The sequence below is a fragment of the Protopterus annectens genome, chromosome 2.part0 (assembly GCF_019279795.1).
Source record: "Protopterus annectens isolate FY-2018-M chromosome 2.part0, PAN1.0, whole genome shotgun sequence".
NCBI classification, from domain to species: Eukaryota; Metazoa; Chordata; order Ceratodontiformes; family Protopteridae; genus Protopterus; species Protopterus annectens.
Window position 1 is genome coordinate 700,141,900 of NC_056728.1, and position 13,503 is coordinate 700,155,402.

The window sequence follows — 13,503 nt, forward strand, 5'->3', positions numbered from 1 at the left end:
TTGCTGGAAGAGACGCATATTGCTGGCCAATGCCTCACGGGAATTGGGGAAATATACATGATCTCCGACATGTGCTGACATGGCATCCAGGAACTGGTGCAGTACCCTGGTTGCTGATGCCTGTGAGATCCCCATCATATCACCAGTTGCTCTCTGGAAGGTACCTGTTGATAGTATTCTTAAGCCAACACATACCTTGGTTTCCACTGGGATGGGTTCCCCTCTGTTGGTTCTGTGTGTGAGGCGTGGCCTGCACAGCTCAACAATTTGCTGCAGGAGGTCTCTGTCCACTCTATAGCGCTCCACTATCTCCAGCTCATGTAACCCCTGGTAAGTGACCCTGGGCCTGTACACTCTTCTCTGTCTCCTCACTGTGGGTTGTCTGGCAGAGTTTGCATTGTCACCACCCTCAGCAAGTCGCCTATGTCTCTTTATGACAGCTATGGCAGCCCCTAGCATTTTTGGTCTGAGTGAAGCTTTTTCAGTTTTCACTTCTAATAGCTTACTCCTGTCTTGCAGTGTCTCTTGAGAGAATCATACTGCACTGCTGTTTACAGACTTTTAAGTGCTGGGCTGGGCTAGTATTCTGCCTGTGTAATTGCCTGCTTCTAATTGTTTTCACCTGCTAGCTCCAGCAGTATTCCCTGCTAGCTTCCTACTATTTCTGTTGCTTCCTTTTTCCTTTCTGTTTCCTCAGGGGGGAGCAACGCGCATACCAGCGGAAACAAGCTTACAGTGGCTTACACGTGCGCACACATGCTTACACGGTTTAGAATCTTCTCATTTGGGTTAAAACCCATGCACACCAGCGCAAACAGTCTTACAAGTCTGCCTACAGGCTCCCACATGCTCAGTCTACCTTACACGCGAGCACACTGCCCTACTCGCGCCTCTTGGCGCGCACACGTGCACATGCATGCCCAGCAAGAAACTTTGGTGTTGGCAACAGTGTACACCTTCCATTTCTTGACTTTCCCATGCTTATCTTGTGGCACTCCTCTTTCCATGATATGTGTCTGACATCTGTCACGTAACACTGATCTCCAATGAACTGCATTTCTTTCTGCCATTCCCCGGTGTGATGGCACCTATCTCCTACTCTATTCCTCCCCCTTATGTAACTCTTACACTACTCAGAATGTGCTCATTTGCTATGTGACAGTGGGATTCAGTATCCTAACACTCATTTACATAGGATTGCCTACTACTGCTTAGTTACATGTCTTAGACTCAGCTTCCCCCCTTAGCAACCACTAAACGGTGGCCATGTTGTTTTTGGTCTGCTGGTCCCTGCATTGTATATCCATGCATTGCATAAAACCCACATTTGTGGGTTTATAACCTTACTTTTTATGTTTTATGTAGCGCAGCCTGTTTGCGCGGGGCTGCGCTGTGTTTAAACATCGGCGATCACAGAAAAAAAAAATGATTTCTCATATTTGCATCGAGGTACCTTGCCAATGGCCACATATTTGGCCATTGGCATGCTGCCTGACACATATGCACCCTTTATTTGGAGCTGACATGGCTCCATTGTGTTATTTGCAGAAACATACTCAGTTGTCAACTGAGTACATTTCTGCAGCTAACACGACTCTTACACAGGCTGGTTTGAGCTTCTTGGATCACTAATCTACCTCATTTGCATGCCTTTTGGCTGCAAGTGGGGTGATTAGCATATCCACGCCCTGCCCATGTAAGAGTCATTTTAGCTTTCTCTTACACGGGATTTCGAGCTGTTCCTGGATCGTGATGGCTGCATGGAGTCTTACACAGCTCTTAGACTCCATGCAAGCCATCGTGAATCCTGCCCATAGTGTATAAACAGAAATAGAAAGAGATCAGAATAAGTAAATATGTATATAGTTAAGGAATATAAATATGCCTACAAGGATGGGAAGTTGGCATAGTTGTTAAGACGTTCACCTTATAAGCACAAGGTGCAGGGTTTGATCCTCACAGGGGATAACTGGTTGGGCTTGAAATGGTCCACAAGAGCAGTTAGCCTGTTACTAATTTCTGAACTTATGATCCTATGAACAACTTTAAGGAATAGTAAATAAAACAGAAAAATATAAAAGTGCCTGGCCTATAAATTAATAATATGAAAATAACAACTGAGTTCCTCCCTATAGCAGACCTAGATGATAACGTAAGGTACAGGGAAAGATGTCTGTAGAAATACTCAGTTTAGTCAACTTATACTAATGATTCTGAACACCTGTTTAATTTTTTTTTATAATAACTCATTGACAGACTTTTTAAGATGATATATATTACAAATAGGGACACATTAGTATGAATCAGAAGCATGAACTAAGCGTTGTTAGTCTAATGGAGAGTTTGAGAGATAGCCTGTTCATCTTTTTCAGCAAACTAGGAATACATTATTCCAAGTTAGAATGCTTTAGGGTTAGATCATTAGGTAATTTTTTATTTGTTTTATTTATTTCAAAAGTTTTGTCCATAGCTGAAGACTTCATATTGCTATTTATAAAGTATATAATAAGTTCTGCACATAAATGGATTTTCATTATACCTGTGTTTTTTTCTCTCATATAAATGTCTGATTTTAAATGCATATCTATTAACATTAATGGATTGAATAATTCAGTAGAGAGGGGGTTCTGTTCAAATACTTTAAATTACACAAAGCTCAAATAGTATTTCTACAGAAAACACATTTACTTAATAAAGATGTAAATAAACTTTCATTAAAGAATCATTTGGTTTTAGCAGGTTCTAGTTTCAAGCTAAAAGAAGAGGCATCCTCATTTTATGGAAGAATTCACCAGTAATGCCTAAAGCAAAAGATACTTATGTTGAGACTTATGTTGATAAAAAATTATATGTTAAGCATTGTTATAATTGAGTGGAATAGAAAACTATATACATTGCCAAACTCTTATTGGATTCCAGGGGCTGGAGCTAAAAATGCAAAAAAAAAACTTATACACTATAGTCTATTACAAGAAAGGTGAAGTCATAATGGTTGGTGATTTTAATTGTATTTTATCAAATATTTCACTGCCGATAGAAAGGTGAGAATCACATCTTCAGCCAAACACTTAACACATTTTATAAATCCAATGAATGTAAAGGTGAATATGAGCTAAGGAAAACAAACTTTAATTTATCCATTATTCATATAGATATGGAGCACAAACAAATATTAATATTTTTGTCTCAAATAATCTATCACATATCAGAGAAGGTTCAATAGTTTCATGTCTATTATCACAGCAGAATGTTATAATTTAATATTATTTTAAAAGCTGACAATTTAATACATCACAATTAAATACAAGTGTGCATTATTAAAATAAAAGGATTCAAGGATTGGTATGTTAAAGAGATCAAACAATTTGTTGAAATAAAAAACAAAGCACAACCCAATCTTAAAACCAAGTAATCCAAACAGATATCCAAATCTAGATTTCCCCTAGAGCCCCTCCCAGTTATTTTGTGGACATTACCATATCAAAAATTAATTTCAGTATTTTAATTAACCCTCCAGTTATTTATATTTTAGGCTGTTTTTGTTTTCATATTTTTTACATTTAAATTTAAAGATGACTTCTCCTTCTGTTACTACATGTATAATAGCCTGAATTGATTGTTTTTTTTTTTTTTTTGTGATAACTTTTGTTTGTTATTTGTGTTTGAGTATAAAACATACATAATATCATAGTGACCTTAAACATCTATGCAGTTGTCATTAAAAAATATGATTTTTAACATATGATTTTTAACATATTTTTTAATGACAACTGCATAGATGTTTAAGGTTCACTTTATGGATATGTATTTAATACCAATATGAACAAAGGATATGATTAAGACATAACAAACAAACAGCAAAAAATCAACTAATATTATTAGGTTGTATCAGGTATACTTTAAATGTAAATGTAATGCAGTTTTGCAACTAATTGATCATTAACAGGGTAAATAGTATAAAAGAAGTTGCTGGTAATGAATTAAAATGTCTTGAGAAGAGCCTGCCTGGGCCCTTGACGAGTTGACTTTTTTTGATACTTTGGTTTTTAACGCTTTTTACTGGTGGAGCTGCATAATAAAAATCTTTTTTCTGCACTTTGGTCTGACACCTGGACATCTTACTTCGTTGAATTTGTTGAAATAAACATGAATGGTGAAGTATCGGACATTGTCCTGTGGGATTCACTAAAGGATTACTTAAATGGAAGTGTTACAAGTTGGTATATTAGTAAAACAAGAGAATGGGACAAATAAATAAATATACTACAGACCAAAATATACACATTAAAGTTAAATCTAAAACCAAATGGCATTAGCAGTCAGTCTGAAATTAAAAACTTAAATACAAAATGTGTTGAAATTCTAAATCATAAAGTTTCAATAAACCTGGAAAATCTTTGGGCATATTAAGCTTGCATAAACTTGCTCTTATATCAAAGAAAATTAATGAACTAAATCATATCAAAGAAATTATAACAGATATAAATAATAAGAAAGAAGAACAGATGATAAAGGAATTCTTGAGGGCTTTAAAAGAGTTAATGAAAATATAAATAATAATACAAATAACCTAGATGATAATATAGTTGAAACTTTTCTAAGGGAAAATATAAATAATAAAATAATAAGTGAACAAATAAAAAGCTGATAGACCATTCACTTTAACAAAAATAAAAGATCAAATAAAAAAGCTAAAAAATACTAGAGCTTAGAGCTTAGATGGGTTTCTACCAGAACTATATAAAATAATGTCAGATGCAGTTAAAATATTAGATAAGGTCTATAGAGAAATAAAAACAACTGCTGAAGTTCCCCATCATGGAAACAGTCTCTTATATCACCTATTTTAAAACAAGGTAAGGATCATAGAAAGTGTGCATCATACAGATCCATTTCACTTTTAAATGTGGACTATAAGATGTTCATGTCCATTTTAGTTAACAGAATTAATCTACTTATACCTAAATCAATTAATAATTATCAAACTGGGTTTATTTTAAATAGACAACTATAAGACAATATAATAAGCATACATACATTAATAGACTATACAAATATAAATAAAAAATAACTTTCTATCATTAGTCTCAATTTAGATAAGGCTTTTGACTCAATTAACTGGTCCTACCTGTTTAAAACACTTAAAGTGTATAAGTATTGCATTAATTTCTAAGATATACAATAACTATTGTACTTATGCTAAAATAGGTTCTTTCTAATTCCTTTAAATTACACAAAGGCACAAAGCAATGGTGTCCATTATCACCTTTACTTTTTGCATTAGCTATAGACCCTTTGTTAATAGTATTATATCAAATAAGAAAATTAATGGTATCAAAATAAAAGAGGATTTCAAACTAAAACTTCAACTCTTTGCTGATGATATTTTGCTAACAATAGGAAATATAGAGAATTCATAAGAATATATAATTAGTTCTATGAGTCAGTTTGAAGAAATCTTAAGCTTAAGATTTAATCATAATAAAACAAGTACATTATTAATTTATAAAAAATAAAAAAATCATATAAGAAATATTCAACTTCAATTGGAATAGCAATCAAATCATACACCTTAGTATAACCATTATGTCTAATAGTAAAGAAATGATACAAACAAACTTTCAACAGGTTTTTGATAACATTTTAAGTTTAGTCACAAACTGGAACAAATTCTTCTTTACCATGGAAGAACGATTAATGCTTATTAAGATGGTAATTCTCCCTAAAATATTGTTTGTCTTACAATCTTTAGTACTATCCCCACCAAAAAATGAAAAAAATAAATAATATCCTACTTACATTTTTTTAGCATCCTAATAAACCAAGAGTTTCCTCTGACTGGCACAGAAAAGGTTGGATAATGGTAGAACAGGATTCCCTGATATTCAACTGTATGCTACTTCAACATTTCTAAAAGGTATAGCGCTGTGGATAAATTCATCTTATGATTCAAAATGGAAACAAAAACATCAAGAAATATAATTAGTAGATAATAAGTATATCACAACCAGGTATAAACAAATATTCCCTAGTAGTTTTATTTGGTTATTAAATGATTTTTGCATAAATGGAATTACACCCTCTTCTCAAATTCCCTATCTAAATTACATAATTTCCTCTTTCCAAATGTTCGTATATTCTAACCATTGTATTATGGACTTAACATTTTCTATGTTTCCAACTGCATATACAAATGACTGCTTAGAAACTCGTAACTTCAACAAAATGGTAGTATTAAAACAACAAAGTAACTTAATTTATTGGTTTCAGTTCTTAAATGGTACTGATATATATACTGTTAAAAATGAAGGGTCTAAATACAATCAACAGTCTGAGCATTGGTTAATTTTACAAATATTTAGTGAGTTTGTGAACACAGAGATTAATATGATATTTAACCTAGATAAGAAGTCATTTCCCTCAAATTATTAGAATTCTTAATAAATTGTCACAAATTTATAAAATTCTTAAGTTAGATTTCACATATTTAGACAAGTCCTATTGGAACTACTCCTCAAAAATGAATAATGAAGACTTCTCTCAATAATACAAGAAAATAATATTAAAATCTACAGACAAAACTACATCTTCATTATATTGGAAATTTTTCACTTGGAATTTTCTTACACAGAGATTTTGTCATCATCATCATCATCAACCCCTTTTTCCCATTTTCTTCATGGGATTCCTCCCTGGAAGTTCCATTATATCCCCATAGTTCCCATCCTGTAGGATATTATTGTGCTTAGATAATGAGCTGTTAATGTGTTGTGTATTTGTTTTATTATTGGTCTATATGTATTTTTTTATATTTTTGATGGATAAAGTATTTTACATACAAACATACAGTTGTATAATTTCACTTACCATACATAGCAGTAGGGGATCAGCAGCAGGCTATAGCTAAATAGGATATATCCTGCCAATGACATAACAGCCAGCCAGTCTTCCAAAGCCTTTGGTCCCAACCACACATGCACCCAAACTTATGGTGGCAGGGGGTACCAAAGGGGAAAATCAGTAGCTTGGGCACCAAAAACTTCAGGGCTTTCTTGCCATGTGAAAGAGAGGAGACCTCTGCCCTGATAAGAACAACAGAGTTGGGGTACAAGCTAGATACAGCAAAATACAAATATAACATTCAAAAAAGGAGGATGGAGGGTGCAGCTACTGTAGCAGAGCTTTAATCGAACATCTTTGTTTTGGTAAATGCACTTATACAACTGTGTTATGTTCATCATAAATCAATGCCGCTGCTGTAGCCTATAGCTATATGGGTCGATTCTCAAAGCTTGCACAGACTATAGGAGGAGGCAGCATAAAGTTCTTGGTTCCCTTGGAGAATGGTTCTAGAAAACCTGCAATAGACCTGGAAAAGGAAGATAGCTTGTAGAGCTTTGCATATTATGTACAGAGGACTCAAGTAGCTGTCTCTTGAATGCTTTCAGAGTTTACCTCTTTCCAATGTGCTATTAAAGAAGTCAAGGTCCTAGATGAGCAAGCCTTGACCCTGCTTGGAAGTGTTTTTTTATGGTGGGAGTAGCAAAATGTAATTGCAGGAGACAAAATTCTGGATATAGTCTGTTTTGGCACAGGTTGACCTTTCTTTTTCCCTTCAGAGGAAGCAAGCAGCTGTTCAGCTTTTCTAAAGGATGTAATTCTATAAAGAAAATGCCTGAGTTGCCTATACACATCCAGAGTATAGAGAATCCTTTCTCACTGGTGTTCAGATTCTGGTTAAAAAGGAGGGAGATCGATGGCTTCATATAAGCAAATTCTGAAACCAATTTAGGCATGAATGAAGGGTTTGTTCTTAAAGAACTCTACCTCTATGGAGCTCTCACAAAGGCTGTCAAGCAAGTACTGAACATTTTGGAGCCCAAGCTATTCATTTCCTCACTTGGCACTAAATGTCACCAGCAGCCTGTGTGCATTCCTGGATGGGGCTAAAGGAGTTGGAAGAGTGGCCAGCTGTTATATCCTTAGCAGAATATAACCCATATAGCTATAGGCTACTGCAACAGTGATTTATGAGGAGCACTTTTAAGTTATATAGGTATTTAGTAATGTCTACACACACACACACACACACACGCACACGCACACGCACACGCGCACACGCACACGCACACACACACACACACACACACACACACACACACACATGCACACACACACACACATCGTATACAAAATAATGATATAGAAAAGACAGATTTTATTCAAAGAGCAATGCACTGTATGCTACCTTTGCTTATATTGTGGTTATATGTATGCATGCACAAGTGAGAATTCAAAAAAAAATGTTGCATTATTGTAACCCAAAGTTTTTGGAGTAAATAAGAGAGTAATGTAACAAACAGTACATGTGTGATATGCATATAAACCATATTAACTAAAACATTGACCAGGCAAATTTTTGACCAGTGCATTAATACAGAATATTTTTGATTTGCTTACATTATGGTGAAATGTATACATGTACATACTATCTCTCTCTCTCTCTCTCTCTCTCTCTCTCTCTATATATATATATATATATATATATATATATATATATATATATATGTATATGGGTCTATGTCAAATAATCGACTTTTCAGGAATTAAAAAAAAATATCAAAGGGACCATAAGATGGATTTTCCAAAAACTCAAACATCACCCGCCCTACAAAAATCTACCTTTTTCTGTTTTTGCAGGGGAGCAAGCCCCCCCCTACACCCCCACACCCTCTGCAAATTATATATAGAAACTCCGGGATCTCACTACAGTGAGGAAAAGGGTACATTTTCTGATCCTCACTGTACAGCGATCTCCATTCAGAAGGTTTGAGTTTTCAAAAAATTGATCATATGGTTGAGTTTCTGAAATTCAGAAAACTCAACCAACTGAGAGGGACCCATACACACACACACACACATGCATATAGCTATATATATATATATATATATATATATATATATATATATATATATATGTATATATGTGTGTGTGTGTGTGTCCGCTTCTAAATCTTGAAAGCTCATAATCTTGAAATTCAAAATACTGAAGCCAAAATCTTGAAATTTCAAAATACTGAAAACTCAAAAATACTGAATTTCATAACACTGAAAAAAAACACAGGATTCTAACATTTACTATACTCCAGCAGAAGTACGTAGAGAAACAAATAAAAGACAAAGCATATTAGTTTACTCCAACTATTAGCAGGGGGCAAGCCCCCTGTACCCACCATGTGGGGGGTTGCACCCCCCACACCCCCTGCTACTTAAATATGTCAACTCTGAGATTGCACTTTACTACACTAAGATGAATTATGTTGTATAGCAAATTAAAAGGGAACGACTAAGGTTATAACAGGCAGTTATGAAGCAAGTAATGGTATGTTTGCCATTTTCTTCTGTGGAGTATGATCTCGGGATTGATATATTTAAGTAGCAGGGGGTGTGGGGGCATAGCCCCCCACATGGGGGTGCAGGGGGGCTTGTCCTCTTTTTATATTTGGAGAAGAGTAATATGTTTTGTTATGTTGTTGTGCTGGAATATTGTAAGTGTTGGTGTACTCTGTTCTTTCAATAATATGAAGTTCAGTATTATGAGTTTTCAGTATTTTGAACTTTCGAGATTTTGGATTCAGTATTTTGAATATCAAGATTATGAGCTTTCAAGATTTAGAAGCAGACACATACTTTATATATATATATATATATATATATATATATACATATATATATGTGTGTGTGTGTGTGTGTGTGTATATGTATATATATATATATATATATATATATATATATATATATATATATATATATATATATATATATATAGATGTGTGTGTGTGTGTGTGTGTGTGTGAGAGAAAATGTACTCTGTCTGAAAACATAGTGATTTACTTTTCTGCAGAACAACTACTAAAATATATGGAACTGGTATGCAGAAGACTAACATAGATAGTTGTGGACTGCAAATAGCTTTCTAAGATATTGCTAAGAATTTAACATAGGTATGGACTATATATATATATATATATATATATATATATATATATATATATATATATATATATATATATAAAAGGAAAACTATGCATCACTAACACCAAGAGATGCCCACAAGAATGACAATGGAAGTTTGCCATATTCATTTAATAGCTTCCAAAGGAAGCCTCAAAATATATGCAGTTTCACAATATACAGGATGCTTCTTCCATGTAAAAGCATTACTCAAGATCAATGCAAGAGCAGTATAGTCATGAATATTCAACACATACCTAAAATGTGGTACAGCGCCTGTGGATGTGAAACAACAAATAAGCAGACATACTTTGATAGCAGGAAATTACATTATATCCCTATGTAGATAGGATAAAAAATGCATTGTTCCAAAAGATATTTAAACAGGACTAGTAACCACAAAAAAGCAACCACAATAGGAGATGTAGGGTGAACTTCCTGAATCTGGACCAAAAGTTCATATGACTGGGGACAATCAGGAGAAGAGAGTGAATAACAGGAACAATATTCAAAAATTAAGGCTTAAAAGGTTAAAATCAACCTTTTAAGCCTTAGAAGTTTTCCTTGGATTATTTTTGAATATTGTTCATGCCACAAAAAAGCACCCATAATCTTCCACAAGAAAATAAGGTGAACACCACAACCTTAACATACAAAAACACTTTTATAACTTGTATTGGTTAAGCCCTTTCATCCCAACAATAAACAGGTCTTCAATCAAAACCCCTGCTTATTTTCCTGTGGCAGACTATAGACTTTTTTCTGTGGTATCTCCCTATGTAGAGTTAATAATCCCATATATGTGTGTGTTTCTCAGAATACTACTTGTATGAAACATCGGCACTGTATTCAGCTCTTCAATGCCATACATCAATAATGGCCCTCATTAGCAAGCAGTGTTTCAAAATTTTATTTTGGATCTTGCCAGGGAGTGATAGCACAAAAAGTCACTATTCACAAACAGTTGCCGAAACAATATATATAATAACATAGACAATATATATCTATCTATATATATATATATATATATATATATATATATATATATATATGTGTGTGTATATATTTGTGTGTGTGTGTGAAATTTGTGTGTGCGTGTGTGTTCATGTGTACATTTAACAATAATGTAAACAGTAATATAGATCATGTTAATACATTACATAAAAATCTGCGATTCATGTGCATACCACACGAGCACTGTTTGTTACATTACCCCTTTAGTTACTCAAAAACTACAATAGTACAAGATGTTTTATTAAGTAATTAATTGCATTGAAAGTTCAATTGCATAACTTCTTTAACTCAGACACCTTCTTCACTGTTGAGTGAATAGGGTCTCTATGTAAGTATACCAGTTTGAACCCTTTCAAGTCTAAGGAAAGCAAGGTAACAGGCCACTCTAATTTTTCATTACTGAGTGCAAGAAATGTTACCTAAGATCATAGTCACTGTTTTCAGCATCTTATTTGTAAATGTAGTGATCAGTTTATGTTTTCATACAGCACACTAGGTATACGTCTATTCCAAAGGGTTTTAATCAGAGAACATTTCTTGCTGTATCTGTCCTGACATGTGCTGCCTATTGTGCATCAGTCTCTCTCAGGGTTTTAATAATGTTTTTATTTGTATTAGTGTCTTTTTTAGGGTTTTATTAATGGTTTTAGTAAAGTATGATTTACTATTTACTGGTAGATCATACTGTGACGGGGAGTTATTTCATTGTTTTAATACAATGGAGGAAGTTGACAGATATTGTGAAACTGATCTGGTTAAAAGAGGTTATTTAAATCATTACTCAGTATGTAAAATGTTCATCAAAAGCCTGGACTCATCTTTATTTAATATTATATGCAGCATGTGTCAATAAGTTAAGTGGTATGAGATCATTAAGGTTCAAAGAACCACTTCTACCTTTTCAACTCACATCCGTCTCAACTTTAGAGGCATCAGGTATGACACCAATGTGCGTTCTTCTGAATCTGAAACATCAGATGAGCATAACAATAATCTAAACAAAATAAGAATGACACAAATTTTATGAAAAATAAAAGAACAACAAATGATGTTCAACAGGAACCACAAGAAATTATTTCTTCCCAATCATAAGGAAAAATGGTGGAAATGAATGGAGGTTGTTACTCGGGGGGTGGGGGTGGGGTAGTAGAAGTCCAGCTTGTGTCATCTTCACTTCAGTCAGACAGTGCCTTCACCTAGCAATGTCTCTCCATACATAGTGTTAAGGTCACTAACAAAGACGATGAACAAGAAAGCATTAGTACTGGGGGCACATTTATTATGATTATTAGTAATAAGTTACATAGAAGTAATTGTTTTAGACAAATGTGTCCTGTTTGGAAGGCTGTAGAATGTATAACAACAAAAATGCCATAGCAGCCTTAACCTATCTTAGCCTAGAGGGTTTCTCTGTATTTATAAGTGTTAGTCACATATCTTTGAATTAATTACTGCTCAATATCTGATTTGTTTGGCTTCTGCTACATACCTACAATCAACTGCATTACTAGCTAAGTTAAGTACGAACTTGCAGTGTTAAAGATTGTACTGCATTTTATTTTTCTGTCTACTTGATTATTTCATTGAATATTAGGGTCTGTGTCTCTCTGTAGTTATTTATTTTTCTTTTTAATTGTTTCACAGAATACTGTGGTCTCTCTCTCTCCCTGTAGTTAGTTTCCCGCCCTCCCTGTTCTTGTTCTGGTATTAATCTTGGTGGCTTTGGAATTGCCCGCCCCTCCTGTAAATGTGTGTTTGAACACTCCTCCTGGGTCTATCTCATTTGCTCACTCAACAGAGTACAGTGAGATCATAAAAATCACAACCAACAGCAGAACAGCAGTGAGATCATATTTTGACTTCATACACTCCTACCAGTCCCATCTGTTCAGCTCTATCCCAGCTGTATTCCAGTCTAGTGTCACTAGCTCATTCTACCTAATACAAGGAGAACATTTGTGAAGGGCAAGCCACTTAGGTCCTTAATTTTGAATTATCTTCTGTTTCTCCTTTCTCCCTTTCCACTTTACAAAAAAGAAAATTTCTAAGCTTGTTTCCTGCCTTTCCTGTCACTAGTCTAGTCCAGATACAGATTCCTGTAAATTTGTGTTTGAACACTCCTCCTGGGTCTATCTCATTTGCTCACTCAACAGAGTACAGTGAGATCATAAAAATCACAACCAACAGCAGAACAGCAGTGAGATCATATTTTGACTTCATACACTCCTACCAGTCCCATCTGTTCAGCTCTATCCCAGCTGTATTCCAGTCTAGTGTCACTAGCTCATTCTACCTAATACAAGGAGAACATTTGTGAAGGGCAAGCCACTTAGGTCCTTAATTTTGAATTATCTTCTGTTTCTCCTTTCTCCCTTTCCACTTTACAAAAAAGAAAATTTCTAAGCTTGTTTCCTGCCTTTCCTGTCACTAGTCTAGTCCAGATACAGATTTGCTGTAACCAGGAATGTTTGTAAG